At 43.3% G+C, this 23,914-nt stretch overlaps 1 long non-coding RNA gene across 2 annotated transcripts in view; it reads right to left on the bottom strand.

Moving 5' to 3' along the window:
* Nucleotides 1-11,662: 11,662 nt before the first annotated feature.
* Nucleotides 11,663-23,914, bottom strand: part of LOC137375467 (uncharacterized) — a 44,419-nt gene continuing 32,167 nt past the window's right edge. For both annotated transcript variants that reach the window (XR_010976001.1, XR_010976000.1), the window contains one exon: nucleotides 11,663-14,725. This is a non-coding gene — a long non-coding RNA (uncharacterized lncRNA). The remainder of the gene's footprint in view (nucleotides 14,726-23,914) is intronic.

The raw sequence follows: 23,914 nt of genomic DNA, 5'->3' as shown, positions 1-23,914 counted from the left end.
CCTCTTTGCTGACGATGCTGCATTAACATCTCACACTGAAGAGTGTCTGAAGAGACTCATCAACAGGATTGCGGCTGCCTGCAACGAATTTGGCCTAACCATCAGCCTCAAGAAAACGAACATCAAGGGACAGACGTCAGAAATGCTCCATCCATCAATATTGGCGACCACGCTCTGGAAGTGGTTCAAGAGTTCACCTACCTAGGCTCAACTATCACCAGTAACCTGTCTCTCGATGCAGAAATCAACAAGCACATGGGAAAGGCTTCCACTGCTATGTCCAGACTGGCCAAGAGGGTATGGGAAAATGGCGCACTGACACGGAACACAAAAGTCCGAGTGTATCAAGCCTGTGTCCTCAGTACCTTGCTCTACAGCAGTGAGGCCTGGACAACATATGTCAGCCAAGAGCGACATCTCAATTCATTCCATCTTTGCTGCCTCCGGAGAATCCTTGGCATTAGGTGGCAGGACCGTATCTCCAACGCAGAAGTCCTCGAGGCGGCCAACATCCCCAGCTTATACACCCTACTGAGCCGGCGGCGCATGAGATGGCTTGGCCATGTGAGCCGCATGGAAGATGGCAGGATCCCCAAAGACACATTGTACAGCGAGCTCGTCACTGGTATCAGACCCACCGGCCGTCCATGTCTCCACTTTAAAGACGTCTGCAAACACAACATGAAGTCCTGTGACATTGATCACAAGTCGTGGGAGTCAGTTGCCAGTGATCGCCAGAGCTGACGGGCAGCCATAAAGGCGGGGCTAAAGTGTGGCGAGTCAAAGAGACTTCGCAGTTGGCAGGAAAAAAGACAAGGGGAGAGCCAACTGTGCAACAGTCCCGACAACCAATTTTATCTGCAGTGCCTGTGGAAGAGTCTGTCACTCTAGAATTGGCCTTTATAGCCAATCCAGGCGCTGCTTCACAAACCACTGACCACCTCCAGGCGCTTACCCATTGTCTCTCGAAACAAGGAGGCCAAAGAAGAAGAAGAGAAGAATGACATATACATAACTGGCCATAGGTCCTAATGATCAACCATAGATTGTTCTTTGACAAATTTATGCCCTGAATTTCTTCGTTGTTTTCAGCACTTATACCATTGTTACACTGTTATTGCATCGAAAAGATTGAAGAAATTTGCATTTTGATGCATTATGTTTCTTGTGCACCAATATTGCACTGAATGCAAATCTCCTCAATCTTTTCACAAGTGCAAATCTAATACCCATTGTCACACACATCATAAGTGTGATGATACAACAATCATGGACTAACTTAGAAGAGTTATGAAAAACGGACTTTGTCTTTAAAAAAGAACCTTTATTTAAAACTTGAACACTAGTCCAAAATGGCCAATGAAGAAAAGGGGCGTGGCCTTTTGTGTATTCAAACTGGCTGACAAAAACAAAGGACAATTCTTCAAAGCCAAAAGGTGTTAACGAAACCCATCTTACACCTATCTTAAAATATTCCACAATTGAATGTCTTCTTCTAAAACAGCGTTGTCCAACCTTTTCGGATGGAGGGCCGGATTATGATATTTGCTCGGCCTGGGGGGCCGGTGAGCAAATTTCAAAAGATAAAGGCATTAAAAATTTATCTTCCTAATAAAAACAACAACAAATGTGCATTTTTGTGAAGAAGCTTTAAATGAGAAGACTAATTTATTGACTTACATTCTCACCACTATAATTTAAACTGATTTAGTGACATACCTGGCATTGTCTTTCTTGCATTATGTATTTAATCTCTGCCCGCACACTTGATGTAGCGATACAGAGCATTCTTGGTAGATGTCCATCTTTCAGGAGAAACCTTCATCTCTCTTCCTCCCCTCTCCCCACGCTCGGTGTGTGCATGTCTCATTCTCTCTTCCCTCCCCCCTCCCCTCTAGGACTAGGGGACACAGATTGAAAGTTTTGTGCAAAAGATGCAGGGGGAATATGGGGAAGCACTTCTTTTAACACAACGCGTGGTAATGACCTGGAACTCACTGCCCACAAGGGTTGTGGAAGTGGAGATTATAAATGACTTCAAGAGGATGTTGGATGGCCACCTAAGAGAAAGCGACTTCAGGGCTATGGGGATCGAGCCAGGGAGTGGGACTAACTGTATAGCTCCGTGGAGAGCTGGCATGGGCAATATGGACAGAATGGCCTCCTTCTGTGTCATAAGTAAATGACTCTTTGACTCTCTCTCCCACCTCTCCCCTCCCCTCTTCTGTCTTTTTCTGTCTCCCTCTCTTTGTCTGTCTGTCTTTCTCTCTCCTCCCTCTCTGTCCCTCTCTTCCTCCCCTCTCTGTATCTCTCCCCCCTCACCATGTCTTGAGTGTTCCCCATTCCCCACTCAGCATTCCCCGCTCTCTATGTCCCCCGTCTCTCTGCTCCTCCCTCTCTCTCTGTTCCCCCCACTCTCACTGTCTCTCGTCCTCTCTCCCTCTTTCTCTCTCCATCCCTGTCCTGCTTTCTTTCTCTCTCTCTGTCCCCGCTCTCTCTGATCCCTTTCTCTCTCTGTCCCCCTTCTCTCTCTCTGTCCCCCCTCTCTCTCTAGCTGTCCCTCCTCTCTCTCTCCCTGTCCCTCCTCTCTCTCTCTCGCTGTCCCTCCTCTCGCTCTCTGTTCCCATTTCTCTCTCACTCTATTCTCCCCCTACCTCTCGCCCCCCCCCCTCTCTCTCCCTCTCTCTCTCCCTCTCTCTCACACAGTTGCAGAGAGTGGAACGCTCAGCAGAACGTTGGTCAATTTTTTTAAAAAGATCGTTGTCAGTTTCACAGCTCACAGCTGCTGACATCAGGAACAGTCATCTCCCAACAGGCTCGGGGTTTTCAGTCAAGCTGTAAAAAAAAAGTGAGAATCCGCCAGAAAACCCCCGAGTCTGTTGTGAAATGGCTGTTCCCAATGTCAGCAGCTGTCAGCTGTGAAACTGACAGTGCAATAGTTTAAAAGCCGGTCTGACAATGGAGATTTCACATCTCCAGTCATGGTGAGGATGAGGAACAGCCCCAGGTACAGTTTTCAACCGCGGGCCGGATGGAAACATTTGGCGGGCCAGATCCTGGCCCACGGGCCGTATATTGGCCAACCCTGTTCTAAAACAAAGGAGGTATGAAGTAGCCATGTCCTGGGCCATTGTGCAATCACCATGGGGAACTGAGGAGAATGTCTCCTACGTGGAGGTGAGAGGTGAAACAGTTTTACCTTAAAAAAAGACAGCCAGAGGAAGAGAGAAAGATACTCACCCAGGAGAGAAGCAACTTGTAACAGCTGGCATTCCAGCAGGCTGGAAAGCACATGACCTGCTGAAGAAATCCGACATCTACATTATACATCAGTGAGAGCTAGAAGTAACCCACCGTCTTCTGCAGAACCTTCAATGAAGAGAGAAATCTACAATCATCTCAGGCCTGCATCCATCTAGAACTTGATTCTCAAGAGAATTCAACACGTTTATCATAACCTTTTCCCCCACTGAAAACCACCTTCCTTTTGCCCTTCTCTATCTGTCTCTTTGTATGTGTGTGTGTGTGTGTGTTGTTATGGCATGACCACTCAAGACAAAACCCCCAGTCAAAACATATGATTCTGATTGTGGTGGGAGCAATGCACTGTCAATTCAGTCCTGTCATTCCACAGATCGCATAGCAAATCACTTTAAACGTTCCAAATAAAAGGAAGCCACAGCTGAATTGAACAATCTGTTAATCCCCGAATGAGGCAAACCAAACTAGGTATCTTTAGATCAACACATTAACTGTTTATTAGAAAAAACTGAAAGTCTTAAACACTACTAAGATAAAACAACACTTAAAAATAGAAAAATATAGTCATTGCAGATTTGCACTTCCCGATGCACAGTCCTCTGATTCAAAGTCCATTCGCAATCTTCCAGGGTCCGATGAGGAGAGGAAAACAGTCCAACAATTTACTCCCTCCACCACCGACGCACAGTGGCAGCAGTGTGTACCATCTACAAGATGCACTACAGCAACGCACCAAGGCTCTTCCGACAGCACCTTCCAAACCCACGACCTCTACCACTTCGAAGGACAAGAGCAGCAGATGCATGGGAATATCACCACCTGCAAGTTCCCGTCCAAGTCACACACCATCCTGACTTGGAACTATATCGCCGTTCCTTCACCGTCGCTGGGTCAAAATCTTGGAACTCCCTTCCTAACAGCACTGTGGGTGTACCTACCTCACGTGGACTGCAGCGGTTCAAGAAGGCAGCTCACCACCACCTTCTCAAGGGCAATTAATGATGGGCAATAAATGCTGGCACAGCCAGTGATGCCCACATCCCATGAATGAATAAAACAAACATCTGAAGCTTCAAACTCCTCTTTCTTCCAGCGATGACCACAGCAGATCAACAACTCGCAACTGCTTTCAAAAAAATCAATCTGGCTTTAGAATTTTGAGGTATAAACAATAGTCACAATTTAAATTCTTCCTTCATTTTAAATTAACAGAGATCTCTGCTCAGTTCATGCTGGCCCAGTTGTGTCTGTCTGTTAGAACAGACTGTCTCAACAAAATGCCAGTTTAAAAGTCAAACGCAACATTGTATATCAATCCTCAATCTCTGAATGGCTGTATCCAAGGCAACCAAGATGTACCTTCTGAAACTGGCTGGTCCTCCCTCTCTGTATGGTTGTATCCAGGGGCAACCAAGATGCACCTTTATTCGTTAACTTCTGAGGCTTGCTCGTTCTTAGAGCAGTACTGATCCTTTGCTGTCTTAAAGACACACTGCATATTACCCCAAAAAAGCATCATGACTGTGTGTGTGTGTGTGTGTGTGTGTGTGTGTGTGTGTGCATGCATGCATGCACACGCGAGCAAAAAAGTGAATGTGGTTGCTGCAATTTCGGGAAAATAAATGATCAAGGGGCTAGACCCTTGCTGCAGTCAGGTGGGGAGTTGGACAGTGGGAACCACCCATGTTACACCATGTGGCCGTAACAAATTGGGGGCTCATCCAGGATCTGAAACACCAAACAAACGAGAGATTTGGAAAATTGGAGGAAAATTGACTTCTAAAATTGTGGAAAAATAAACAAACAGGTTTTATTGTATTCTTCTATTTTTTTCTCTATGGTGCTTGAAACAGAAGAGACGGTCACATTTAATGCTAAGGAGTTTGTAGAGCAGGGTCAGGTGGGGAGTTGAACAGTGGGAACCACCCACGTAACACCATGTAGCTGTAACACCATCAATACTTCTCAAGACTTACTTGTATAGCTATATGATTCAAATATATGGAAGCTTCCTAAATTTATGTCACTCCTGCTATTGGTGTAATTTTAGACCCAAAGAAACAATCCAACAACTCCCCTGAGAACATCATACAAGTGTAAGTGAGATGTTGGTGATCTGAAGAGAGCACCAACTTCACTTAACGAATACAGGCTTCCAAGGATTTTTTTCAACCACTTCCTTGACCTTTTGAATCACTGACACCTGCACTTCATTTTACCCTAGAGTTTCCACTCTTTGCAGAAATTATTTTTGTGACTTCTCCGACTCCAAAACCCACACTGATTGACTTTGGACAAGAGTCCTCCATGGGTGTACCACTCCATACTGTCAGAACGGAGGAGAATTGGCAGCAGCATGTCATTCTAAGCGAATCAGACAATATGGTTGAAGACAGAAATCCACTCAGTAAACCCTTCCCAACATGTGTACAGGTCTCTTGAGGAGCTGTGTATCCTACGACTGCGTCGCACCAAGGATCCTATTGGGGATTCCTGCCAACTTCACCACAGCAGATTTGCAGACTTGTCCCACTTCCACACTGCTCTATCTATGGCCATTAAAGTGACAGCAGTCTTCAACTTTTATGGTTCTGGCTCCTTCCAGGCTGCCATAGGGGATCAGTGTTACATTAATCACTGAGCTGGCACTGACTGCATCCTGCAGGTGGCAGATGCCCTCTTTTATAGAACAGCTGAATTCATCCAGTTTGGCAGCAACCTCAGGCAGCAGAGGCACAATGCCAGGGGACTAATAGATAGCTAGGTGCATGATGCCTAGATGGCAATCATGTGGCACTGAAGCTGCCAATTGAGCAGCTGCTGACATATGTGAATAGGAAGAGGTCCCATAACCAGGACATCTAGCCTGTCTGTGATATGAACCAGGCCGGCCCTCCCTTGCCAATGCAAGGAGCATAAGAAGGCAGACTATAGAGGGAGCACTTCAGCTTTACTTTTTCCATGCACCCTATCAGATGCCACCAAAGCAGATTGTTTTGGGTTAGCAGGACCTAGCTAGGAATCCTCAACTATGTGAAGAGGTCTGAGGCTACTGAGTATCTATTTCCTGATTTACTGTAATGTGACTTGTTATTTACGAGCAAGTGCCCAATGTATTTTAAAGCAAATATAACTTTTCTTGAAATCTAGGAGTGGAGGTGGGGTGGGTTTGGCAGGTTGTGTGTATGAAGATAAGGCTGTGAATTAAGAAATGCATGACAATTGTGATGGGAATAGCAAAGTGAGAGAGTGAGGATAATAGAGTGGAAGAAGTTTTTGGAGGTTTTGCAAGGCAGTTGGATCTGTTAGGGGAGGATCAGAGCATAGTGTGAAGGGTTAGTACTGTGAGTGTTGCTTTGAGAGAGTGAAGAATGTAATGATTCTCAGAGAGGGCAGGGAGGAAAGGGGGCGCCATCGTGAAATGTTTTCACTTCTTTCTGCACTATTGAGCAGTCCTGAGTGTGAGAGAGCTGGGTGTCAATACCAGCAAGTGCTCCATGCAGGCTGCATGGCTAACGTTGTTACCTGGCTCATCGAGAGATCCTTGAGTATGAATTTCATGCTTTGTACCTCTTGGAGGAGAGCTTGGAGCTCTTCATCAGAGAAATCAGTTCATAAAATCATAGAAACTTACAGCATAGGAGAAGGCCATTCAACCCACCATGCCTATGCTGGCTCTTTAAAATAACAGTCATGCTTAGTCCCACATTCCCAGTTTTGGCTGTAACCTTATAAGTTCCTCATCCTCAAATACCTGTCCAACTCCCTTTTAAAATGATTTACGGAATCAGCTTCCACCACTTTTTCAGATAGAACGTTCCAGATCATAACAACTCAGAGTGAAAACATTTCTCATCATCTCCTCTTTATATTTCTTTCCAAAGATTTTGAATCTATAACTTCTAGTTATTAACCCATATGCCAAGGAACATACTTTCCCCTATTTATTCTATCAAAATCTCTCATCATTTTGTAAACCTCTATTAGGTCCTAACCTTCTCTGCTTTTCCAACCTCTGCTCATAATCAAAGTCCTTCATCTCTGGTCACCTCCATTGTACCCTTTATAAGGTCTTTACATCTTAGCCGAAGTGTGGTGTCCATATGGCCTCAAAACTGCACCTGAGCTGTAACCAGTGATTTATAAAGTTCTAGTTTGATCTCTTTGCTTTTATATTCCATATCTTTGTTTATAAACCCATGTAATACATATGCTTTTTTAACTAACTTATCAACTTGCATCGCTATCTTTAAGGATTTGTGTGTATGGACACCAAGGTCTCTCTGCTCATCTACACGTTTCAAAAATGTGCCATTTATAGTATTCTAGCTTTCCATACTGGTCCTCCCAAAATACTTCACACATCTTCACATTGAACTCCATCTGCCATGCTTCTGCCCATTTCACCATTCTGTCTGTGTCATACAGAAACCTATAACTAGTCTCATCACGATCTCCTACTTTGCCAGGTTTCATATCATCTGCAAACTTTATAATGTTGCTCCTTACACCGGAGTCTAGGTTATTCATAAAAACTGCAGAGTAATAGACCCAAATCTAACCTTTGGGGAACACCACTGCAAACAACTTACCAGTTTAAAAAACATTTAACTTTGGCCACCCTTTGCTTCCTGTCACTGAGCCAATTTTGTATCCATACCACTACTTTTCCCTGAATTCCATGGACTTCCATCTTCTCAATAAGCCTCTCGTGTGGCACTTTGTCAAATGCGTTCCGAAAGTCCATGTATACGACATCTACTGCACTACCTTGAACAGCCTTCTCGCTTAGAGACATAGAGTCATAGAGTTATACAGCACAGAAACAGGCCCTTCGTCCCATCGTGTCCGTGCCGGCCATCAAGCACTTTGATTAGCCTGTGTCTTTCCAAATAAATGTTTATTTTGTGCCTGATAATGGTTTCCAATAACTTACCCGCCACCAATGTTAAGCTGACTGGCCTGTAGTTTCCTGGTTTATCCCTCTCCCTTTTTGTGAATAGTGGAAGATCATTAACAATCTTCTAGTCCTTTGGCAGAACTCCTGTATCCAATGAAGATTGAAAGATGATGACCAATGCCTCTGCTATTTCTAGCTTTCTTTAAGCAAACTAGGATGCAATCCCTCTGGACCAGGTAACCCAGCCACTCTTACTAAAGCTAAGCCTTTTAGTACAAGTTCTCTATCTATTATTATCCTACACATAATTTCCCTCTTCCCTTTTCATATAACCTACACATCATTCACTTCCTTTGTGAAGACAGATGGAAAGAACTCTCTAAATATTTTTGCCATGTCCTCTACAGCTTATTCTGCTTCTTCTGTCCTGTGCCCCAACATGGTACCCAGTGGGCAGAGCTGGCAATTAAGTGGACATAATGGTACCAATCTGGACTGGTGCTGTGGGTAAGAAATGTTCTTAATTGATGTGGTGGAAATTGCCAGAAAAACACTTCTCAGCTGCTTGCCTTGCTATGAGACAATGTTCTGCTGCTTCTAGGCATCTGTAAAGTATTTGTAAAGAGTTATATCATTGTGACATAGGAGATTCCTGAAATCTGTGGGGTAAATTCATTATAGCTCATTTATGGACGTGAGGGTCATGGCTCACATCCCATGCCCATTCTCGCTGAGACAAACAGCACACAAACATGGTGTTACCTCCTCATTTAAATAATTGCAGTTTTGGTCCAAGCAGGGCCTGAGCTGTTGGCTGCCTGAGCACTCAGCAGGAGGCCAAGCAGCACGCGTTGATATCACAAGGTGCAGCCAGCCTGCTCCACTCAAAGACAATTTGCCCTTCTTAAAGCGGAACTGCACTCAGTCGAAGGGAGCTGCTGCTGGCTGCTTGTACAAATACTGGCTGAATGTAGGAACTGCAAAAAGGAGCACCAGAGAAGAAAGAGGTCTCCTAGGCACTGGAGACCTTAGTCATTGAGGCGGGCAGGAGAGAGAGGTTATTTTGCCAAAGGGGACCAAGAGGCCCTCAACGGCCATCCTCCAAAGGAAATGAGAGCAAGTGGCTAGGGAGGTCGTAAAACCCCATTTCGTTTACTAATGTACTTCAGCGAAGGAAATCTGCTGTCCTTGCCCAGTCTGGCTACAGTAATGTGGTTGACTTTTAATTGCCCTCTGAAATGGCCTAGCAAAACACTCAGTTGTATCAAACTGCTACAGAAGAGTTGAAGAAGAATAAAACAGGATGGAGCACCCTCCATCGACCAAGGCACAAGAAACAACAAAGGCACACCCCGCTCAGACTCTATTCCTTCTTTGTCACTGGGTCAAAATCCTGGAACTCCCTCCTTAACTGCACTGTGAATCTTCCTTCACCACATGGACTGCAGCGGTTCAAGAAATTGGCTCACCACCATGATTGTAAGGGCAATTGGGGATGGGCAATAAATGCTGGCCTTGCCAGCAATGCTCACATCCCACGAACGAGTAAAAAAAAGTCAATGCAAGGACTCTGTCTCCTATGACTTGGCAGCAGTGCCACAGGAAAATAAATGACCTCACACAGGTGGCTAAAGTTGGTGAATGCATCTTCAATGGATCTCCTATCCACAGCACCAACCTCTCACACTACTCAATGCACCAAACCCCCATCACTCACCCATCAGCAAGCTGTGGCATTCAGGTCTCACATATAACATCCACAGTTTTTGTCAGTATTAATTATACACCCCCCCCCCACCCACCTACCCGCCAATATGGGCATCATTAAACATCAGTGATGTGGTGTACAGTGACAATCAGTATACATAAAAGCAGCTACATTTGCGTCAATTGGCCTGGACCAATTAGCTGAAATGGTCACGAGTGCAAGTCACATTTACTAGATGTTGTGCAACCAGAGCCCATCTTCTTGAACATCCCATCTTTCTTGTATGTCAATACAAGGTTAATATATGCCATTCCTCCATCGCCGTTGGGTCAAAATCCTGAAACTCCCTACATAACAGCACTGTAGCTTCACCATACTAATTGCAACTGTTCAACAAGGCAGCTCACCACCACCTTCTCAAAGGCAATTAGTAATGGACAGCAACACCCACATATCACAAACAAATAAGGAAGAAAAAATTAGGTTCCCTGGCAGCAATCCTACTGTTATTTCTGTCCCCACATTGTCAATCCCAATTTTCTCCCCTCCTGGCCTGCGGTGACTCATAAGGAGACAAAACTTGGATGTAGAATGAACTGCAAGGAAAATAGAGATAGACTTCATTAGGACATGGACAAACTGGTGGAATTGGCCGGCATGTGGCAAATGAAATTTAATGCAGCGAAGTGCTAAGTGATACATACTGGTAGGAAGAAGGAGGAGAAGCAATATAAGCGACCAGGTATATTTCTAAAGGTGGTGCAGGTAAAGAGAGACCTGTGGGTATATGTGCACAAATCGTTGAAGGTGGCAGGGCAGGTTGGGAAAGTGGTTAAAAAGGCATATGGGATCCTGAGCTTTATAAACAGAGGCATAAAGTACAAAAACAAGGCAGTTATGATTAACCTTTATCAAACACTGATTTGGTTTCAACTGGAGTATTGTGTTCAATTCTGGGAACTGCACTTTAGGAAGGATGTGATGGCTTTCGAGTGGGTGAAAAAAGATTAATGAGAATGGTTCTGGGATAGGGACTTCAGTTATGTGGATAGACTGGAGAAGCAGGGGTTGTTCTCCTTAGTGAAGTGGAGGTTGAGAGGAGATTGACAGAGGTGTTCAAAGTCATGAGGGTCTAGACAGAGTTGATAGAGAGAAATTGTTCATATTGACAGAAAGGTCAAGAACCAGAGGGCACAAATTTAAATTGATTGGCAAATGAGCTAAAGACAACATGAGAAAGACCATTTTTAGCAGCAAGTGGTTACAATCTCAAATGTAAGGGTGGTATAGGCAGATTCAATTCTGGCTTTCAAAAGGGAATTGAATAAGCACCGGAAGGAAAAGAATTTCCAGGGCGAGGGGGAAAAGGGCCAGAAGTGGGAATAACTAATCTGCTCCAGCAGAGAACAGGCATGAACTCGACGGGCCAAATGTCCTCCTTCTGTGCTGTAACCATTCTATGACTTTATGAATCTATGACATTGGGCTGTAATTTCACAGGTGCCTATTGTCCTTAGCTAGATTATTCAAATGACCAATTATGTGTCTAAACCAATCAATTATGAAGACCATCATAGCTGCGGCTATTCGCAGACTCTCTCCACAGATACTTCATTGACATTTTTGTAATACAATTTAAATTCCACCATCTGCATTATATTCATTGATACTATAACCTGCTACTTTAACTGTATGACCAAGAATGAAATACACATGTGAAACAGCTGAAAGAAATAAGTTTGTAAAATTTGGAGTTTATGGTATGAAACAAACACATACATCAGGAACTTCCTTCGGAGTTTCTCCCAATTGAATTGCTGGGGTTCTTCAGTCACTTTAAATTGCTGGATGCCCCTTAAAATGCTGGAGCAGCAGTCCCACCATAGCACAGTCAGGACTTCTGGTTGACATTCCAGCCTTATTACAGGGGTGGGTGGAAGTCCCATACCACTGGAACAATGCCGTCAGCATTTACCCTCCCCATGAGAAAATAGCTATAATCACATTTACTCACCCTGTTCCCATAGCCCTACAATTCCTTTGGTTCATCCACCAACCCATTGTAATCTTGAGAGTTGACATAATTTCTGCCTCAGCTGCTAACTCTGGAAGTAAATTCCACAGCTTCACAACTCTCTGAGTAAATGCATTTCCCTTGCTCCCCGTTCTAAATCACTTACTTTTAATCTTCTATCTGTGGCCCCTCATTCTTGACCTGTCACTGGACATAGTCGGTTTCCATCTACACTGTCATCCCTTTCATAATTTTCACCCTGTAATCTGCAGATGAGAATGAGCAAGATAAACTCAAACAAATAAGGCCCAAAGTCAGAATTAGCCTTAAACTGAGCCACCTACCATTCTGGTCAGGAACTCCCTTCTGGGTATTTTTCAAAGTTTCTTTGGCTGACCTGTTGCCCTCTTTTCATTTCATTTTTCTTTACCTCATACAGATAAGTCACAAAACAGGTTCATAAACTGTCATTCAAGGAAACTTCTGCTTCGAGCCTAAGTTCCTCTCTTAATTCATATCTTTACATTTCTCACAGAGAAATAAATCAGAAACATTGGACTTTTGAGTTTTGCCACAAGACAGGTGGATCCAGGTGCTGCATTCAATCACCGAACTGCCTACAAGAGCCTTCTGATGATAACATGCCACCAGGCCCCACGAGTCTTTGTCAGATTCCACTGTGATATCTTCATACATTATCCATGCATTGCCTTTTCTGGAGCTACTTTCATCACTGTGACTATTTCCCACATGGTGGCATTCTTTTAATTTCAATGTAAGTGGTCTCTGGATTTGGTCTCAACAGCTCAGAGAGGAAACGTCCTTTCACCACCTCCGCATCTGAGTCCGTTTCACTCAACAAGCTTTTGATCTTTTATTCAGCTGTTTCTTTTTTCAGATTTCATTTTGTTGCTTCCTGTGGCGAAGCTGAATTTCTCCCCATGTAGCCCCTTCTGCCTTTCCAGTTCCATGCTCAACTATTCTTTTTTTCTCCTTGGCCTGTTTCTCAAAGCCTGGATAGAGAAAGTCCTTCAACTTCAGTCTGCTGAATAGTGCACCATCTGACTTCAACTGACAGAATGAATTTTACCATCCAAACAAATATCATATATGTATGCACATAAATTTTGAACAGTATTAACCGCAGAGCAGAGCAACAGACTGTACTGCAGAATGTGAAAGTAACCGAGGAGGAGGAAAGCTTCTGTCAGACTGTACGGGACATGCCCGAGCTAACTGCTCAAACCCAACCAACAAAGTACGAAAGGCAGGAGGGAGTGGGAAAAAGTAAAACTGTGTGGGGGAGGGGGCTGTACGGAACACCACAGCGCATGGCAAGAAATGCGAATGGGAGGCAAGGAGCCTGGAAACTGCCTCAGCCACAACAAAACTGGTTATTGAGTTACCAACTGTCAAGGTTTTGGGGGACATGGGAAATTTCTCGATTGCCAGTCAACGTTTTGGGGCACTTGGGAAATTTCTCGATAGCCAGTTCACCTTTGCTTTTAATTGTTATCAGGTATCCATTATTCTACACTTACTGCAGACTATCCGGATATTGAACTGAAAACTTTTGTTTGAAGTGTAAGAATAAATATTTGAGTGTTGCATTATTGAAAATGAATGGCCATGGTATCACAAGAGGTAATTGCAAACATTTTCTTTTGAAAATTCTTTGTTTAAATTACTCAGGAGTAGGACTAGACTGGATGTCAGGCATTTCTTCTTTTGCCAGAGAGTAGTGATCCTCTGGGATGCATTGCTTGTTGTTGCAGTGTGTGCTGACTCTCTGCATATCTTCAAGAGGGAGATGGACCTGTTCTTAATAATGTTGGTGCTGTATAGAACAAAGAACAGTACAGCACAGGAACAGGCCATTCGGCCCTCCAAGCCTGCGCCGATCTTGATGCCTGCCTAAACTAAAACCTTCTGCACTTCCGGGGACCGTATCCCTCTATTCCCATCCTATTCATGTATTTGTCAAGATGCCTCTTAAACGTCGCAAGTGGTTTTACTGATAACACATGGCCTATGTGATGTCCTGGACTGGTTTTGATCACCTGAGAGGGTGAACAGAGAGGAATTTTCCAGGGTATTTTTCTGGGAGATTGCATAGCTGCAGGCGGTTGGGGGAGGTGGGGGTGGGGGTGGGGTGGGGAGGAGTGTCTGCTCATGATGCTCTGGCCATCATGAGTGTGAGGCAAGGCTTGATGGAGCAGGTGGTCTTTTCCTGCCCATCATTTCCATATGTTAAATTGTTTCAATTATAGCAGCACTGCATGTAACAACCATTTTAATAATGCTCCCCCCATAAAGAATCTCACAGATATCTTACACTCACACATGAAGTGCACTCACAGAAAACATGTACCCCTCCTCCCTACCTACAGACAACCACAACACAACATTGATGGTAGTATTTGGCATAAAGAATGACGATTCAGCAAAAGGAAATGCAACTGTAATCATGTAACTCTAGAATCTGAAACTATAGCACAACAGCATATAAAATCAATTTTCGCTGGTAAACATAAAACTTGATTCCTGCGCTGTGATGAGTTATTTAGCTGATCACAGCCAAGGTTGCTTAAAAGCTTTACAATTGGCATTAGCCTGCCTGTGTTTGGAAGCAGAGAAATCTGCCAGTTTTCATACTCCGAATTGCTATTCAGTGCTCCTCTGTTGGAAAGTGCAGACAACTGGTAAGTGTATGTTGAAGTTTGACTGGGATGCTTTCCATAGTCGTCAATTCGTTGTCAAGGTCCAGGCAAGAATAATGGTCACTTGCTTGAGCTACCAGAAAGTGCCAGCACTTGGAGGGAATGGAAGGGGGCAGATGGGTCTGTATGTAAAAAGCACAACATAGATTGTCAATTAGCTAATTGACACTCTTTGAATATAATGTATGCCATACTATCTATGGTTGTATTTATTGTTACTATTATCTGTTACTTTAAGCTACACTATCAAGAATTAAATATCAGTGTCATTATAAATCTAAATATAAGTCTTGTTTATAATGAATCCATAGCAACACAACTCAACTGTGTGTGTAGGGCATAAAGATAAAGTTAATGACATTGATATTGGCTGAATTATCCATTGATTAAATGCAAAACAATCACAAATCAATTTAATTTGCAGCAATCAAAAAAAACAGGCACCACAACATTATTCAATCAATTCATGGAAATCCGTTCAAACCCAACAAACTGGAACTAACAATGCAAACCAATCAAATTACCCAAATAATTTCTTCAAAATGTTTTTGACTGTATTTCTCTTCCCATATACAGCCAAAAATAACATTTATTACATAATGAAAGAATAAACAATTCAGTAAAAAAAGTCACTCATCTTACGCATGAAATTAGTAATTTACTGTTTGAAATACTTGCAAGAGATTTCCTTCACAAAGGTCTAACTCTCTCTCTGGGCTTGGGGCTTGAATTCTGCTTCTATCCCAAAATTAGATCTTTCATTCCGATTTCGGTTGCTGGAGTTTTCCAATTACTGTTGACAAATTCTGTGTGCTTGAGAGAGATGTGATGGGCTCTGTAGTTTTCACTCAGCAGCTGTGAAACTACACTCCACAGAGTGTACCTTGACACAAGGGCTGGATTTTCCTTCCAGCAGCACATCTGCAAGCCCTTTGTAAACCTGACCCATTTCCTGGGTCAGGATTCCTTGGCCATTCAGGGTGGGCTCCTGGTTGAATTCCCACCACCAAGAGGGTGCCCTCCAGGGCTAAGGGAACTGGGAGGGATACCACTGCAGCACTACAAGAGACAGCTACAAGCCTTACAGGCTTAGAAAATACCAAAATAAGGCTACAGCTGTAGTTTTGCAGGCCTTAGCAGTAACTGAGGCCAAGAAAGGTAAATGCATGAGGACGATTGGCAAGAGAGGAGGTCTGTACTAGTTCCTTTCCCACCATTTCTGCACTTTGGGGAGATGGTGGTGTAGTGGTAATGTCACTGTAAACCAGAGGCCCAGGCTAATGTCTTGGGGACATGCATACAAATCCCACCACAGCAGCTGATGGAATTTAAATGTAATTAATAAAAAAAATCTGGAATTGAAAGCTAATATTAATAATGGTGCCATGAAACTACCATCAGATGTCGTTAAAACCCATCTGATTCATTAATGTCCTTTAGGGAAGGAAATCTGCTGTCCTTACCTGGTCTGGCCTACATGTGACTCCAGATCCACAGCAATGTGGTTGACTCATAACTGCCCACTGAAATGGCCTAGCAAGCCACACTGTGTCTAAGGTAATTAGGGATGGGCATCAAATGCTGGCCTTGCCAGCATTGCCCATGAAAGAATAACAAAAATCATCCTTATTCTAGGCCTACTGCTGTCTTGCAGTAGATAGTTGTGAGGAGCAGTGGTAGCAGGATTAGATAAAAGGAAACTGAGCTGGAAGGCCATGCATTTACATATGAAAAGGTGATCTCCAACAGCAGTCCCTGTGAGTTTGAGAAAAGGGAAATCTAGCTCTAGGTGGTAAGGTTTTCAGGTGGGATAGCAGAGGAAAACCTAGCTTCTAGTGTCATATGGTAACCAGGCAGAAAGTTTTCAAAAAACAACAGTGCCATACTTATTTTACATTGCTGATCAGAGCTATAGTGATCTAGCCTTTTCAGAGGTACTTCACAATGATGCTGAAAAGAATTATTTCTCAGGCTTAATCCTCTGGTTAAAACAAATTATCTGAAGAAGGCTGCATAATGTAAAGTTTAATTTATTTGTGGAAAATTATTACTACTGGCAGAAACTGTTCCCCATCACTGGTTTTATTTTTGATCATGTCAAAGCTCACTGGAATTTATTCTATCCTTCTGATCTGATTTTGAATACTGACACCATTCATGTTCCTTTGTACAAAGTCCCAGAAGCTACCCACATTTTTCTGAATGGTGACAATGCTTGGCCCACTGCCTCATAGATATCACTAAACTGCCCTTTAAAAACTCAAACACTGGCTGTCATTGAAACTTTAAGTTACCATGTGTGCGCAGCAGTGCAAAAGAATTTGAAAGGGCTGTGCATCTAAACAAATCGCCCTTGTACTCCAAAAACAAAAATTACGATGGTGCATTAATGGAAACCATGCAATTTTTAAAAAAAAGAATGAAAAACAAAATGGCTTAGTGCATATTCTGGTTTAAATGTCAACGTAAATGATCTAAATAATCAAATTAATATGTAAAGTTCCTTTTAAATTCAAGAGTAGGTATGCCAAATTTTATATTGTACACTTTGATTACATGGTCCTTGTGGGAGGGAACACTGGTACATTTTGTTTGTGGGCATAATTGTGCACACATAGGGAACACTGCGTGGCAAAGAGCTGAAGCAATTTCTTTGGTCATGGTCACTGAAGGATTGGGGAACGTAGGATCTTCCCTACCAGGCCTGTTCGCTGAGCTTACTGGGTTACTGTTGTTGGCTTTTTAGCTCTCCTCTGTAGGTCTTAACCATCAATCTATAAAACAAATATAAATGCAGAAGCTGAGGTTTCTCCATGAATCTGATTTTAATCCACTGCTTCCAAAGAGAAATAGTGCATCAAAGAAAAAAAGGAGAACAGGGGATTTCAATGACTGTAAATATCTGATTAACTTTTTAAAAATTACGGGAACAGGAAATTTAGTTAAGATTTATTTCCTTTTGGAGGCTGAATTCTGTACACTCGAATATGATATAAATAGACAAATCTGTGATTGATTTAGGTGTCAGCTGTGACTCACTTGGTAGCACTTTCGCCTCTGAGGCAGAAGATTGTGGGTTTAAGTTCTACTCCAGAGACGTGAGCACTGAAATCTAGTCTGACACTCCAGTGCAGTACTGAGAGAATGCTGCATTGTCACAGGTGCTGCCGTTCATATGAGAAGAAATGGAGGCCCCGTCCACCTCTCAGGCACTGTTGTATATCGAGGTCACAATGTTGTATGTTGTTGGTAGCGTAGTTATAGGGTTTATCACAAAGATCTGGAAGCCTCTAGCTGGCTAAACATCAACTTTTTATTTAGTTACATTCTATTTACACTCTCCATGAGGATCTCTAGCTGGCACTTCTAATGGTGCTTCCAGCTCCTTCCAAGCCCATGTGACTATTACCAGGTCAGCACTACAGTTAGAGGGGTTCATCTCACTGTCTCGACCATTAACCCTTTCAGACCCTTATACATATCTCCCCCCAAGTCTTTGTCCTTATACATTTTTTATATATATCTATATACACATTCATTTTGACTTTACATATTACTCCATCTCTCCCCAATTCTCTGACATCATAGGTTCAGGAGGCTTCAAGACTCTCCCGGATCATGTTCTTGTTGGACTCAGAAGATCAGTAGTCTTTCTTGTAAGTCTTGCTTGATGACTTGGATGGCCTTTACTAATATTTGTAGTATCCCATTGTCTCTGGGTTTCTCTATCATCATCTAGTTTCTCCAGAGATATGACAGATTGTTGTTTTTGAGGTCTAGGGATAAGGTTTCCCCTGTTTCTGTGTATTGTACCCTCGGAAGTGTGTACTACGTATGATCTCGGATGAACTTCATCTCTCTGGACAACTCTACCTTCACATTCTAGATCTCATATCCAGACTTTCTCACCATCTTTCAACCTTGGTAGGTTTCTGGTATGAAATATCTTATTGTAACTGGGGGCTTGTTGATCACATGGGAATTACAAAGTGTATAGCTCGTGCTCAATCATCTGTTTGGTGGCCAGAAATATCTAAAGACATCAAGAGTATGATCTTCAATTGTCAGAGATGTGCGGTACACAGACCAGCATAGAGAGAACATCTGATAACCACACAATTTCCAACCAGACTGTGGGAATGTCTAGGAATGGATTTAGTTATGTACAATGAAAAATCTTACATGTTAGTAATTGATTATTTTTCATGATGGTTAGAAGTGAAAAGATTGTAGTCAATGCCAGCAGAATCGGTTATTAGACTTCACAGGAGATCTTTGCAACGCATGGTATTCCTGACAAGGTTGTGTCAGACAACGGACCACAGTTTGCAAATGAATACTTCACAAAATGTGCAAGTAGGTGGGGATTCAAACATCTCACAAGTTCCCCTCGTTACCCTCAAACAAACGGTGAAGCAGAGAGAGGAGTATGAACTATAAAACAGCTGTTGAAGAAGAACGATGATTTTCCAACTGCATTATTGAATTATCGATCTACTCCATTGTTATGTGAACTTTCACCTTCAGAGCTGTTGATGGGCAGGAAGCTGAAAACTCAACTTCCCATTCTTATATCTTATCTTATTATCTTATAATTGCGGACTTGTTGGTTCCTATAAGACTTCTCTTTGTCTTTGACTTTTTTGTAGTCTTGTACTTCAGTCTGGTGAAGTGGTTTTCTGGGTAGAATGGGAAGTTGAGTTTACATTCTTCCTAGGCCCAAGAACAATTTTGGGAAGTCTGCTTGAAAGGGACTGTTGGTCTCTGGCCATTTAATTTCTTCCACTCGTTTAAATAGATGTAGGTCTAAGCACGCTCTTCTGCTTAACAGTGAAAATTCTTGATTTTTCAAAACTTACAGAGTTCCCTTAATCTGCCTTCCTTTATATTGAAGTGTTGCTTGCAGCTTTCCTTTGACCTTCAGTTGTATCCTTCCAGGACCTTGTAGCTGAGTATTTCCTGGTTGTAAGGATTATGATGTCACTTGGTCTGACAGAATCGTGACACTTGCATCTGTGTCCAATTTAAAATTCATAGTATGTCCATTTACATAAATGTCTGTCGTCCAGAATGCCTGATTGAGGTCATTAATTTCCCCGAGGAAATCTATTTTTTCTTCCACTGGGAATTGGTGCAACTCATCCACAACTCTATGTGTGAAGGCTTTTTGTTTGGCACTTTTTGCACTTAAAGCATTCTGCGTTACTAGCAAGACACTGATCACATCTGTGGGTCTTTCTGGCTCCACAGCACTGACTGGGCTTCTTGGTGTCTTGCATCCTCTCACCAGTGTGTACCTTCTTCTCCACCGTGTTTCTTCCCTTCTTGGGCTTGAGGAACTATATTATCATCAGATTCTTTTCATTCCAAGGCTTCTCTTCAGATCGCAGGATGGCTCTATTTTGTCTTCTGACTTCTGCCTGTCACACAATCTGTATTGCTTTCTCTAGAGTTAGGTCCTCTTTTGACTAAAGGAGATCTGATAAAGACTCGTCAGCTATTCCAACTACTATACAGTCTCTAATCAATTCAGACTTTAGTGCTCCGTACTCACATCCTTCGGCCAATCTATACAAATTATTAATGAAAGTGTCCACTGATTGGCCTACCTTCTGAATCCTTTTATTGAACTTTGCCCTTTCTAGGATCTTATTGCTTCTTTGCCGAAAATAATTATCCAAAGCTTGCAATGCCTCCTCAGATTTATCCGAAGCTTCATTGATGCCTTGTCTCATGATCACATCATCAGCTATTTAACTAGGGAGTACAGTAAAGTATTTACTTCAGTTTTAGTATGTAATTGTGCCGCTATTCTGAATCTTAAAAATCTTTCTCTCTAGATTGCCCGGTTTTGAATCTGGTTGGGCCTTTCTGAATTTTAGAATCTTTCTGAAATTTTACGTTTTGAATCTATCCTGTGCTTATCTCTTTTCGGTATTCTCTTCTAATTTTAAATTTTCTTTTCCTCGGTGGAGGTGTTCTTGCTGTACCTGGAGGTTTCCCACTCTTTTCCGAGTGTTACCATACTTTCTGAAGTTTCCCACTCTTTTTGGATGTTTCCTACACTTTCCTTGCTCGATGCGCTGGAATAATAGCCACCGACTCCGGACTCATCCTCACCAGGGATCGACTTTTCATTTTCACATCTTCGCTTCTCACCTGCCCAGTGTGCCATTATTAATAACGTACCTTTCTACAAGGTTTTCCCCCATTCCCCGACTGTCGCTTGGTACTGTGACTCGCAGCCTGATCGCTGGACCCGGTTCTTTCACACAGACCACCATTCTTCTGTGGTGCAGCCTGAATGTCTGCGCAGCTGACTCACTGGCTCACCGTGCCTTTCATCACCTACGGAGCAGTTCCAGAGCTCTTAGCAGTCTCTCCCGAGATCTGCAGTAGTTTGAAACTTCTCTTACCAGGTTAGGCTTCTCCAGTCTTCTGGGTTTGTTCACCATTTACCAAGTTGCACAGCACCTGCCACTGATCACCAAACCGTATATCAAGGTCATGATATTGTATGTTGTTGGTAGCATACTTATAGGGTTCTTCACAAAGGTCTCGGAGTGTCTGGCTGGCAAAACATCAACTTTTTATTTACATTTACATTCTATTTACACTCTTGATGAGGATCTCTAGCTAGCACTTTTATGGTGCTTCTAGCTCCTTCCAAGCCTACTGCGCATGTGACTATTACCATGCCACCACTACAGTGGGAGGGGTTACTCTCACTATCACAACCATGAACCCTTTCAGATCCTCATACTACAGGCACTGTTTTGAAGAAAGGCAGTGGAGATGTCGTGGCCAATATTTATCCTTCAAACAACAAATCATGTCAGTCCCAGGACATCACTGCAGGAGTTCCTCAGGGTAGTGTCCTAGGCCCAACCATCTTCAGCTGCTTCATCAACGACCTTCCTTCAATCATAAAGTCAGAGGTGGGGATGTTCGCTGCTGATTGCACAATGCTGAGCACCATTCGTGACTCCTGAGATACTGAAGCAGTCCGTGTCCATATGCAGTGAGACCTGGACAACATTCAGGCTTGGGCTGGTAAGTGGCAAGTTACATTCGCACCACACAAGTGCCAGGCAATGACCATCTCAAACAACCGAGAATTTAATCATCTCCCCTTGACATTCAAAGGTATTACCATTGCTGAACCCTCACTATCAACACGCTGGGGTTACCATTGACCAGAAACTGAACTGGACCAGCCATGTAATTACTGTGCCTACAAGAGCAGGGAATCCTGTGGTGAGCATCCCACCTCCTGACTCCCCAAAGCCTGTCCACCATCTACAAGGCACAAGTCAGGAGTATGATGGAATACTCTCCACTTGCCTGGATGGGTGCAGCTCCAACAACACTCAAGAAGCTCCACACCATCCAGGATAAAACAGCCTACTTGATTGGCACCCTATCCCACCACCTTCAACATTCACTCCCTCCACTTCTGACACACAGGGCTCAATTGTACCGGCCCCTCAACGCTGTGGGGCGCACCCCAATTAGAATATGTAAAACGATACTTACCTCTGCAAATTATGCAGCCCACCACCTCTCCATGGACACATCCTGATTTTATTTTGAACGGGTGGCCGTCACGTGCCGTCCTGTTCACAATTAGAAAAGCCGGCGGGTCAGCGGAGGCAGAAGCTTTCGCGATGGAAGGTAAGTTCCATTTTCAGGGGTCCCACTCTGCATACTGGAAGGGAGGTACTGTGTACCGTCCGTCCGTAAACAGTGTACCCTCTGCACTTGTTTGTGTTTGTGCAGGAGAAATGACACTCTAGTCACCCAGTGTTTGGGGAAGATGCCAGAAAGGGTAGGAGTGTTAATGTTATAAGGATGGTGGGGGCAATCGATGCAGCTGGTAGGATCTTGATGTGGTCATGCTAGTGAGCTCCCACGCAAAATCTCGCCAGGGCCCTGCGGCGGCTGCTAAATGCGGGCACCCCGCTGGGTTGAAAAGGTGCCGCCGCAGTGCGCAGCACCCAAATAAAATTCAGCCCACCGTAGCAGTAGTGTGTACCAGCAACTTACTAAAGCTCCTGTGACAGCACCTTCCACCTAAAAGGACGACAGTAGCAGATGCATGGGAACACCACCATCTGCAAGTTCCCCTCAAAGCTACACACCATCCTGACATGGAACTATATTGCTGTTCCTTCACTGTCACCGGGTCAAAATCCTGGAACTCCCTTCCGAACTGTGGATGCACTAACACCACTTGAACTGCAGTGGTTCAAGAAGGTAGCTCACCACCACCTTCTCTAGGGAAATTAGGGATGGGCAACAAAAACTGGCTGAGCCAGCGACGCCCACATCCCGTAAAAGAATTTTTTAAAATCTCTAAAAACGGTTTATCTGGTAATTGCTGTTTGTGGGAGCTTACAACAGTGACAACACTTCAAAGTATTTCATTGGCTATAAAGTGCTTTGGTAAGTTGTGAAAGGTGCTTTTTATCTCAATATCTGCCTTCTCTACTACTGGTCCAATGTAGATACAGTATGCGCTATCTACAGAATTCATTGCAGCCATTCTCTCCAATCATATTTTGACAGTATCACCAAGGACCATGTTTCCACTACCAAAAATGAAAAGAGCAGAAACATCACAGGAGCACTTTTATAGAATGGTTACAGCACAGAAGGAGGCCATTCGGCCTGTCGTATCTGTGTCAGCTCTCTGCAAGAGCAACTCAGTTAGTCCCACACCCCCACCCTTTCCCTTCAGCCCTGCAATTTTCTTTCTCTTCATGTGTTTATCCAATTCTGTTTTGAAAGCCCCAATTGTATCTGCCTCCACCAGACCTGAAGGTAGTGCATTCCAGATGCTAACCACTCGCTGTGTAAAAATGTTTCTCCCCGTGACGCTGTTGGTTCTTTTGCCAATCACCTTATATTGGTGTCCTCTGGTTCGCAACCATTCTGTAATTGGGAACAGTTTCTCTCTATTTACTCTATCGAGATTTTGAATATTTCTATCAAATGACCTGAAGTTCTCCTCCAAGTCATACACCTGCCTTGTTTGGCCATGTCCCACAGTTTCTTCATTTTCACTGGTGAAAATCCTGGAATTCCCAACCTAACATCTTTGTGGCAGCATCTTCAGCATGCAGATTGCAACAGTTCAAAGAGAAGCACAAAACAAACTTTCATTTGGAAAAGTATGGGTTAATCAGGGATTTGTTAAAGGCAAATTGTGTCTGACTAACTTCATGGAATTCTTTGATGAGCTAACAGAGAGGTTGATCAAGGTAGTAAAGTGGATTTTGTATATATCTATTTAGATTTTCAGAAGGCAT

This window comes from Heterodontus francisci, chromosome 1 (assembly GCF_036365525.1).
Source record: "Heterodontus francisci isolate sHetFra1 chromosome 1, sHetFra1.hap1, whole genome shotgun sequence".
In the NCBI taxonomy this organism is placed as follows: Eukaryota; Metazoa; Chordata; class Chondrichthyes; order Heterodontiformes; family Heterodontidae; genus Heterodontus; species Heterodontus francisci.
Note: the sequence above shows the minus strand (reverse complement) of the source record. Positions and strands in the feature narration are given on the sequence as shown.